Source organism: Sapajus apella, unplaced genomic scaffold (assembly GCF_009761245.1).
Source record: "Sapajus apella isolate SASKATOON/1434 unplaced genomic scaffold, GSC_monkey_1.0 scaffold43, whole genome shotgun sequence".
In the NCBI taxonomy this organism is placed as follows: Eukaryota; Metazoa; Chordata; class Mammalia; order Primates; family Cebidae; genus Sapajus; species Sapajus apella.
Window position 1 is genome coordinate 19,602,709 of NW_022436983.1, and position 9,274 is coordinate 19,611,982.

Here is a 9,274-nt window from a genome sequence, read left to right on the forward strand (position 1 = left end):
TTATGTCCTTAGGAGCTTGACCTTGTAACCATGTGGTGGTACTTCCTCTTGGTTTCTACCATCCAGAGGACAGGAATTTTGGAGTTCATGTCATAGTTAGCTCTTAAAATTATCTTGAGCAGTTAAAAGCCTTTGCAAGCTCAAAATCAACTGCTCTAGCTTCCTTCTGGAAAGAGCAATGGAAACTGCCTAATGCTATAGCTTAGTAGCTAAGGTTTTGTCTTTTCACAGTGGCAACCTGGGTTCAATTTTCAGTCTACAGAATTAATACTTTCTGGTTGATATTTGTGTGACGTTTGCCACTTGTTGATTTCCTTCCTCTCCATATACAACTTCTGACTTCCCCTCTTGAATTTTTTCTTCTCTGAGAACCTGGGAGGTTACCTTTGGTAAAGTTCAAAAGCCAGAAATATAGGCTGTTTGGCCTAGCTAGAGTCTGGTAATAAGAGATTTGGTTAAAAGTCAGCTTAATTAAAAGCAGATATCCAAACTATGCATGTATTAAAAGGTCTTCATGTTTTTTTTCTCTTCTTGGATCTTATTTTTCTGAAGAAAAAGCTCTTTTATTCTCAGTCAACTGAATTGTTTTTAAAGTATACTCTTTTAAACAAAATTTCTTTCTACCGGGTTTCTCCAAAATTTGAAAACTGTTTGTGAGTATTCTTACTTATGGCGATATAGTTATTTAAGTTATATAAGTGCAATGAGAATCTGTCTTCTTTTGTAACAGAACACAATTGTAGATAATGATTATTTTATCAAAGCTTTGACTGAAATGGCATGCTTTCAGATACAAACAGACTCTTTTAAGGAATCTAAGTTGATTTATAGAGCCAATAAAAACCCCCTGGGAGCTGGTTGCAGTGGCTCATGCCTATAATCCTAATACTTTGGGAAGCTGAGGTGGGTGGATCACTTGAATTCAGGAGTTCAAAACCAGGCCAGCCAACATTGTGAAACCCCGCCTCTACTAAAAATACAAAAATTAACCGGGCATGGTGATGCATGCCTGTAATCCCAGCTACTAAGAAGGCTGAGCCAGGAGATTCGCTTGAACCCAGGCCACGGAGGTTGCAGTGAGCCAAGATGGCAGCACTGCACTCCAGACTGGGTGACAGAGTGAGACTCTGTCTCCAAAAAAAACAAAAAACCCTTCGGGAAAATGTTCTCATACCTCGTCTACACAGTCCCTGTACAGGGTTCCTGACCTATGTAAAAAATGTCACTTTCTGGCCAGGTGCAGTGGCGCCCGCCTGTAATCCAGCACTTGGGGAGGCTGAGATGCGTGGATCACCTGAGATCAGGAGTTCAAGACCAGTCTGAACAACACGGAGAAACCCTGTCTCTACTAAAAATACAAAAATTAGCTGGGCATGGTGACACATGCCTGTAATCCCAGCACTTTGGGAGGCTGCGCCATTACAGTCCAGCCTGGGCAATAGAGTGAGACCCTGTCTCAAAAAAGTATGTAATTTTTTTTTTGAGATGGAGCCTCCCTCTATTGCCCAGGCTGGAGTGCAATGGCATGATCTCAGCTCACTGCAACCTCTGCCTCTCGGGTTCAAGCAATTCTCTTGCCTCAGCCTCCTGAGTAGCTGGGACTACAGGCACCTGCCACCACACTGGGCTAATTTTTGTATTTTTAGTAGAGATGGGGTTTCACCATATTGGCCAGGCTGGTCTCAAACCCCTGACCTTGTGATCTGTCTGCCTCAGCCTCCTAAAATGCTGAGATTACAGGCGTGAGCCACCACACCCAGCCAGAATGTCACTTTCTGACAGGTGTAGGAACCTCAAGTTATCTTGGGACCCCCAAGACTCATGTAGGTATTTGAAGGCACAAACCCATGGCTGGGCTTAAGGCTTTAAAAAGTCTTATCTCACCAGGCACACCTGTAATCCCAGCACTTTAGGAGGCTGAGGTGGGAGGATCACCTGAAGTTGGGAGTTCGAGACCAGCCTGACCAACATGGAGAAACCCCATCTCTACTAAAAATACAAAATTAGCTGGGCATGGTGGCACATGCTGTAACCCCAGCTACTCAGGAGGCTGAGGCAGGAGAATCACTTGAACCCGGGAGGCAGAGGTTGCAGTGAGCAGAGATGGCGCCATTGTACTCCAGCCTAGGCAACAAGAGCGAAACTCTGTCTCAAAAAGAAAAGAGTCTTATCTGAGATTTCTTATGGAACAAAGTTCCATCAAAGCCAATTTAAAAATGAGCCTATATGGCAAATTATTATTCTTGCTGTGCTTTATGCAAATAATCAGGCCATGTATAATAAGGCTAAAGCTTATTTTGCAAACACATTAGTCCTATCATGATTTGTTTTTAATAAAAATGAGGACTGGAGAGAGAAAAAATATGCTTTAAGAACTATGGTACACCTGTTACTAGAGTCTAGTCTCATCAGTGTTTTTGAGGGTTTTTTTTCTACAATTTAGACCAACCCTGCTTATTCCTGCAAATCAACCAGTGATCTCTGAATGCAGCTCAGAAGGAACAAGAGGGATGGATAGTGTAAAAATCTGGATCAGTGGGCCGGGCACAGTGGCTCATGCCTGTAATCCCAGCACTTTGGGAGGCGGAGGCAGACGAATCACCAGGTGAAGAGATCAAGACCACCCTGGCCAACATGGTGAAACCCCATCTCTACCAAAAATACAAAAATTAGCTGGGCGTGGTGGCGTGCATTTGTAGTCCCAGCTACTCGGGAGGCTGAGGCAGGACAATCACTTGAGCCCAGGAGGCAGAGGTTGCAGTGAGCCAAGATTAGGCCACTGCACTCCAGCCTGGCGACAGAGCGAGACTCCGTCTCAAAAAAAAAAGAAAAATCTGGATAAGTGTTCTAATTCTGGGCACGTATTGGAATCAGCTAGTGATTCCGTATCAGCTTGGTTCCAACAATTGCCCAGTTAACATAAAGCCTTCTTATTTAGTTTACTTGGGATAATTTAACTTATTTTTCTTTACTGTTGCGGAATATATTGCTGTTGTACCCTCTTTTGTAGGAATGCAGGATAAGCTTACTCAACATTTTATTTTCTTTCTTCTTTTTTTTCCTCTGACTTCTCCTCCTCCTCATTGTTTTCTTAAATTGAATCCTTATTAATCTTCCACATATCACCTTTTGTGAAAATTCATAGTTATGAATGGTCTTTACTATACTAACGCTTCCTGACTGAGCTCTTCTCTACCCTGAATACAAGAGACCCTAGTAGTTAGGCAGAATGTCATTGTCCCTGTTTAGCCTGAAGAAGTTACAGAAGATGGATTTTTGTCCCTCTAAAACCCTCAGGATTAAAAGTCCCCTTGTAAAAGGGAGGGGAGAAATATATCAGAGGAGTTTCAACCAGAGTGACTTTATCTTGAATAGGGGCTGGGTAAAATAAGGCTGAGACTTACTGGGCTGCATTCCCAGGAGGTTAGGCATTCTTAGTCATCGGATGAGATAGGAGGTCGGCACAAGATACAGGTCACAAAGACACTGCTGATAAAATAGGATGTGGTAAACAGGCCAGCCAAAACCCACAAAAACCAAGATGGTGGCCAGGCTCAGTGGCTTATGCCTGTAATCCTAGCAGTTTGGGAAGCCGAAGCAGGCGGATTGCTTGAGCCCAGGAGTTTAAGACCAGCTTGGGCAACATGGCGAAACCCATCTCTACAAAAAGTTCAAAAAAAATTAGCCAAGAGTAGTGGCATCTGCCTATAAGTTCCAGCTACTCGAAAGGCTGAGATGAGAGGATCACCTGAGGTTGAGGCTGCAGTGAGCTGTGATTGTGCCACTGCGCTCCAGTCTTGGCGACAGAGTGAGACGCTGTCTCAAACAAAAAATCTCCAAAAACCCCCAGAAACCAAGATGGCAGTGAAAGTGATTTCTGGTTGTTCTCACTGCTCATTATATGCTAATTATAATGCATTCTCATGCTAAAAGACACTCCCACCAGTGTGATGACAGTTTACAAATGCCAAGGCAACATTCAGAAGTTACCCTACATGATCTAAAAAGGAGAGGGACCCTCAGTTTCAGGGAAATCTATACCCCTTTCTTGAAAAACTCATGAATAATCCACCCCTTGTTTAGCACATAGTCAAGAAATAAAATCAATAAATAACCTTTTTTTTTTTTTTTTTTGAGACAGAGTCTCACTCTGTCACTCAGGCTGAAGTGCAATGGCACTATCTCGGCTCACTGCAACCTCGGCCTCCTGGGTTAATGCAATTCTCCTGCCTCAGCCTCCCGAGTAGCTGGGACTACAGGTGTGTGCCACCATGCCCGGCTAATTTTTGCATTTTTTGTGGAGATGGGATTTCACCATGTTGGTCGGGCTGGTCTCAAACTCCTGACCTCAAGTGATCCATCCACCTCGGCCTCCTAAAGGGCTAGGATTACAGGTGTGAGCCACCACACCCAGCCAGAAATAATCTTAAGTATACTCAGTTGAGCAGTCCATGCTGCTTCTCTGCCTATGTAGTAGCCATTCTTTTATTCCTTCACTTTCTTAATAAACCTGCTTTCACTTTATAGACTCACTTCAAATTCTTTCTTTCGAGAGTTCCAAAAACCCTCTCTTGGGGCCTGGATCGAGACCCCTTTCCGGTAACAGTTTGGATAAGTACTGATTTTTTTTTTTTTTTTTTTTTAAAGACGGGGTCTCACCATGTTGGTCAGGCTGGTCTTGAACTCCCGACCTCAGGTGATCCGCCCACCTTGGCCTTCAAAGTGTTTGGATTACAGGCATGAACCACCACGCCCGGCCGATAAGTACTGATTGATAGATGTAAGAAGTCAAGGGAGGCTTTACTTCTTTCATTTTATTATTATTTTTATTTTTAATTTAATTTATTATTTTTTTTTTAGATAGAGTTTTACTCTGTCGCACAGGCTGGAATGCAATGGTGTGATCTCAGCTCGCTGCAACTTCTGCCTCCCGGGTTCAAGCAATTCTCCCTCAGACTCCCGATAGCTGGGATTACAGGCATGTACCATCATGCCCAGCTAATTTTTTTTATTTTTAATGGAGACATGGTCTTACCATGTTGGCCAGGGTGGTCTTAAACTCCCTTCCTCAGATGATCCACCCACCTCAGCCTCCCAAAATGCTGGAATCACAGACGCAAGCCATCGTACCCAGCCTAAGAAAGACCTGTTTATCTGCAGTAAATGGACCTACCATCATTAACTGTAAATGGGTTTTAGAAACTCAATGATTTTGTCTTGAGGAGGTAACAACCCTTTATTCTCTAATTTTATCACCTACAAACTTGCAGAGTTCTCTCCAACTATCAATTGTTCTTGTTAGATAGCTGAGCTGAAAAGATGTAGTATTTCAGGGTGCATTCATAGTACATGGTGATGCTGAGATGTGACAAATGCATTACCAAGTCCCTTATCAAATATAAAGGAATCAGTTGCTCATTACTCAAGACTATTTTTGCAGATGTTCCCTATGAATACAGTGGGCAATACATTTTTAAATGTTCACTTTAGCTTACTTTATGAATAGTTATCTTTTATTTGTTGAATTTGCTTGTAGGACTCCAGAAAAAGAGCCTAACTGATAAACTTTAAAGAATGACTCACTGTTGATGACTACCCTTTTGGATTTCTTCTTGACTGAAGAGCTTAGCTGATGAACTTGACTTAGTCAAGAAACTGCCTAGAATGCAGTCAAGAAACTGCCTAGAATGCACAACTGGATATGGACAACAATTGTATATATATTTTTTGAGCCAGAGTTTTGCTATGTTGCCCAAGCTGATCTAGAATTCTTGGGCTCAAGCAAACCTCCCACCTCAGCCTCCCAAGTAGCTGGGATTATAGGTATCCTGTTTTTGGTTTTGTTTTTCTGAGACAAGGTCTCACTCTGTCCCCCAGGTTGGAGTGCAGTAGTGCTATCTCATCTTATTGCAACCTCCGCTTGCTGGGCTTAAGCAATTCCCCAGTCTCAGACTCCTTAGTAGGTGGGACTACAGGTGCAAGTCACCAACGCCTAGCTAATTTTTCTTTTTTTTGTAGAGATGAGGTTTTATCATGTTGCTCAGGCTGGTCTCCAACTCATGAGCTCAAGTGATCCACTCATCTCAGCTTCACAAAGTGCTGGGATTACAGATGTGAGCCACTGTGCCTGGCTTAATAAATATTTTTAACAACAACAACAACAAAACTGACCTAGATCCATTCTACTTGTTTAGGGTCTACCAATCTGTTAAATTGGTTTGAATGCCTTCATCTTCATAAAAGTTCTTAATAAGTTGGCCAGAATGACCTTGTTCTTCTCTTCTAGCCATCTGTTAACTTTCTACATACCAGTGTTTCCTGAGCCAACCATATTCCTTGAGATAATGCTAGGCGTTTAGGGTGAAGTAAATTTAGTAAACACTGTATATTATATCCCTCTCTTGGATATATTCATAATTCATATTAGTATAATAAAGGCTCTCAGAGGTCTACAGTAAAAAAAATCTGCCTCATTTGTTTAGCTTATTGAACTTAGTAAATACTTTTCTTTCTTTCTTTCTCTTTATTTCCTTCCTTCCTTCCTTCCTTCTCTCTTTTTCTTGAGATGGAATCTGGCTCTGTCACCCAGGCTGAAGTGCAGTGGTGCTCTCTTGGCTCACTGCATCATCCGCCTCCTGGGTGCAAGGGATTCTCCTGCCTCAGCCTCCTGAGTAGCTGGGATTACAGGCGCCCACCACCACACCTGGCTAGTTTTTTTGTATTTTTAGTAGAGACAGGGTTTCACCAGGTTGGCCAGGCTGGTTTCAAACTCCTGACCTCAGATGATCCACTTGCCTCAGCCTCCCAAAGTGCTAGGATTACAGAGGTGAGCCACCGTGCCAGCATGAATCCTTTCATGACACCCAGAGGCAGAATCCAATGTGTCTCCTACTGAATTCACATAGCTCTGAGTTACATTATAAAATGCCATAAAAATAATGATTTCTGATCAGGCATGGTGGCTTACACCTGAAATCCCAGCACTTTGGGAGGCCAAGGTGGGAGTCTCTTGAGCCCAGGAGTTTGAGACCAGCCTGGGCAGCCTTGTCCCTACGAAAAAGAAAAAAGAAATACATATATATAAATTTAAAAATTAGCAGAGCATAGTGGCATGTACCTGTAGTCCCGACTACTGGGGAAGCTGAGGTGGGAGGATTGCTTGAGCCCATGAGATTGAGACTACAGTGAGCCACAATCATGCCACTGCACTCTAGCCTGCGTGACAGAGTGAGACTGTCTCAAAAAAAATTAGTTTTTGTTAATATTGTGGTATAATATTTTGATTGCAGGCGACAGAAAAATATCTTGAACTATCTTAAACAATTAAGGGAAGTTAGTGATCAGCCAAAAATTCAGGCAAGATTTGTCCTCAGTGTTAAGGTTCAATGATGTTACCAATGGCCTGGCTTCTTTCCATTTTTCCTTCTGAAATAGTTGATATTCCTAAATTTGTTCTTTTTTTTTTTGAGATGGAGTCTTGCTCTGTCCCACAGGCTGGAGTGCAATGGCACAATCTCAACTCACTGCAATCTCTGCCTCCCAGGTTCAAGTGATTCTCCTGCCTCGGCCTTCCAAGTAGCTGGTATTACAGGTGCCCACCACTGGTGCCCACCTAATTTTTGTGTTTTTAATAGAGACAGGGCTTCGCCATTTTGGCCGGGCTGGTTTCGAACTCCTGACCTCAGGTGATCCACCTGCCTTGGCCTCCCAAAGTGCTGGGATTACAGGTGTGAGCCACTGTACCTGGTGCCTAAATTTGTTATTTTGTGATGTTAGTATGATTACCGAAGCTTCTAGGAGGGTTATCTGTGTTTCCTTTACCTCTAATAGGAAGAGAATTTCTTTCAAGGAAGCTCCTTTGGAATAACCAGAAAGTATCCTTTCCAGAAGCCCCAGCAAAGGTCTTTTTATATCTCACTGACCTGAATTAAGGTCACCTGTTCATCATGTTCTTGTCAGTGTCTGTGGGGATAACCATGTGCTGGGCTTAACCCAAATTACCCCTGGATGTAAGAGTGGAGTCAGCTTCCTTATGTGGTTACACGTAAGGGAATATGGATCCTGTTTCTAAGAGGAAAGAGAAAGACTGCTGGGCAGTCAAAACCAACAAAAATCTACTACATGATTCTGACCACATTCAACTACTTCTGTATTAATTAATATCTTGATAAATTAATTAATACATGATTAGTACACCGATGAAAATTTCTGTATAAAGTAGCGTTTACACAAAAAGTTGTACATGAATGTTCATGGCATCAATATTTTTTGGGTGTCCATTTTTAACTCAAAGACTTTGTTTTATTATAATAACAGCCTAGGATTGATGGGAAGGTATAGATGTCGTGGACAACTGTGGTTGGCATCGTTAGCCCATCTCCTTGTCATGAATGTATCAAAGGTGCTTCTACTCTGTGTCATGGTGTTCCCAATGCCACCCATCAGCTCCTGATCCAGTATCATCCCAATCTCGGCTCACTGCAACCTCCACCTCCCAGATTCAAGTGATTCTCCTGCCTCAGCCTCCCAGGTAGCTGGGATTAAAGGCATGTGCCACCATGCCCTGCTAATTTTGTATTTTTAATAGACGGAGTTTCTCCTTGTTGGTCAGGCTGGACTTGAACTCCCGACATCAGGTAATCCGCCCACCTCAGCTTCCCAAAGTGCTGGCATTACAGGTGTGAGCCACTGCCCCCCGCCCCAGCCCTCTTTCTTAAATTAGCAATGCATATGAATGCAGACCAGCATCTTTGCAACTAAAAACCGAAAGTATATTTGAAAATTACTCTTCAGTTGGTTTATTTTGTGATTTGTCATTTGCACAGACACCATTTGGTCACATATCATTACAGAATGGAACTGGTTAGTCTATGTTTTCCTCATTTCCACAGTATTTATTTTACAGATTTGCTTGGGAAAAATTGCTTTCACTCCATTTTCAACTTTGAAAGCAAAGACTTCAACTAGGGCTTTGAATTAATTTTGTCTGATTCCTGCTTGCTTATAATATTTACATTATTATTATTATTATTATTATTTTTTTGAGACGGAGTTTTGCTGTTGTTGCCCAGGCTGGAGTGCAATGGCGCGATCTCGGCTCACCGCAACCTCCGCCTCCTGGGTTCAAGCAATTCCCCGGCCTCAGCCTCCCGAGTAGCTGGGACTACAGGCATGCACCATCATGCCCAGCTAATTTTTGTATTTTTAGTAGAGACGGGGTTTCACCTTGTTGACCAGGATGGTCTCGATCTCTTGACCTCGTGATCCACCCGCC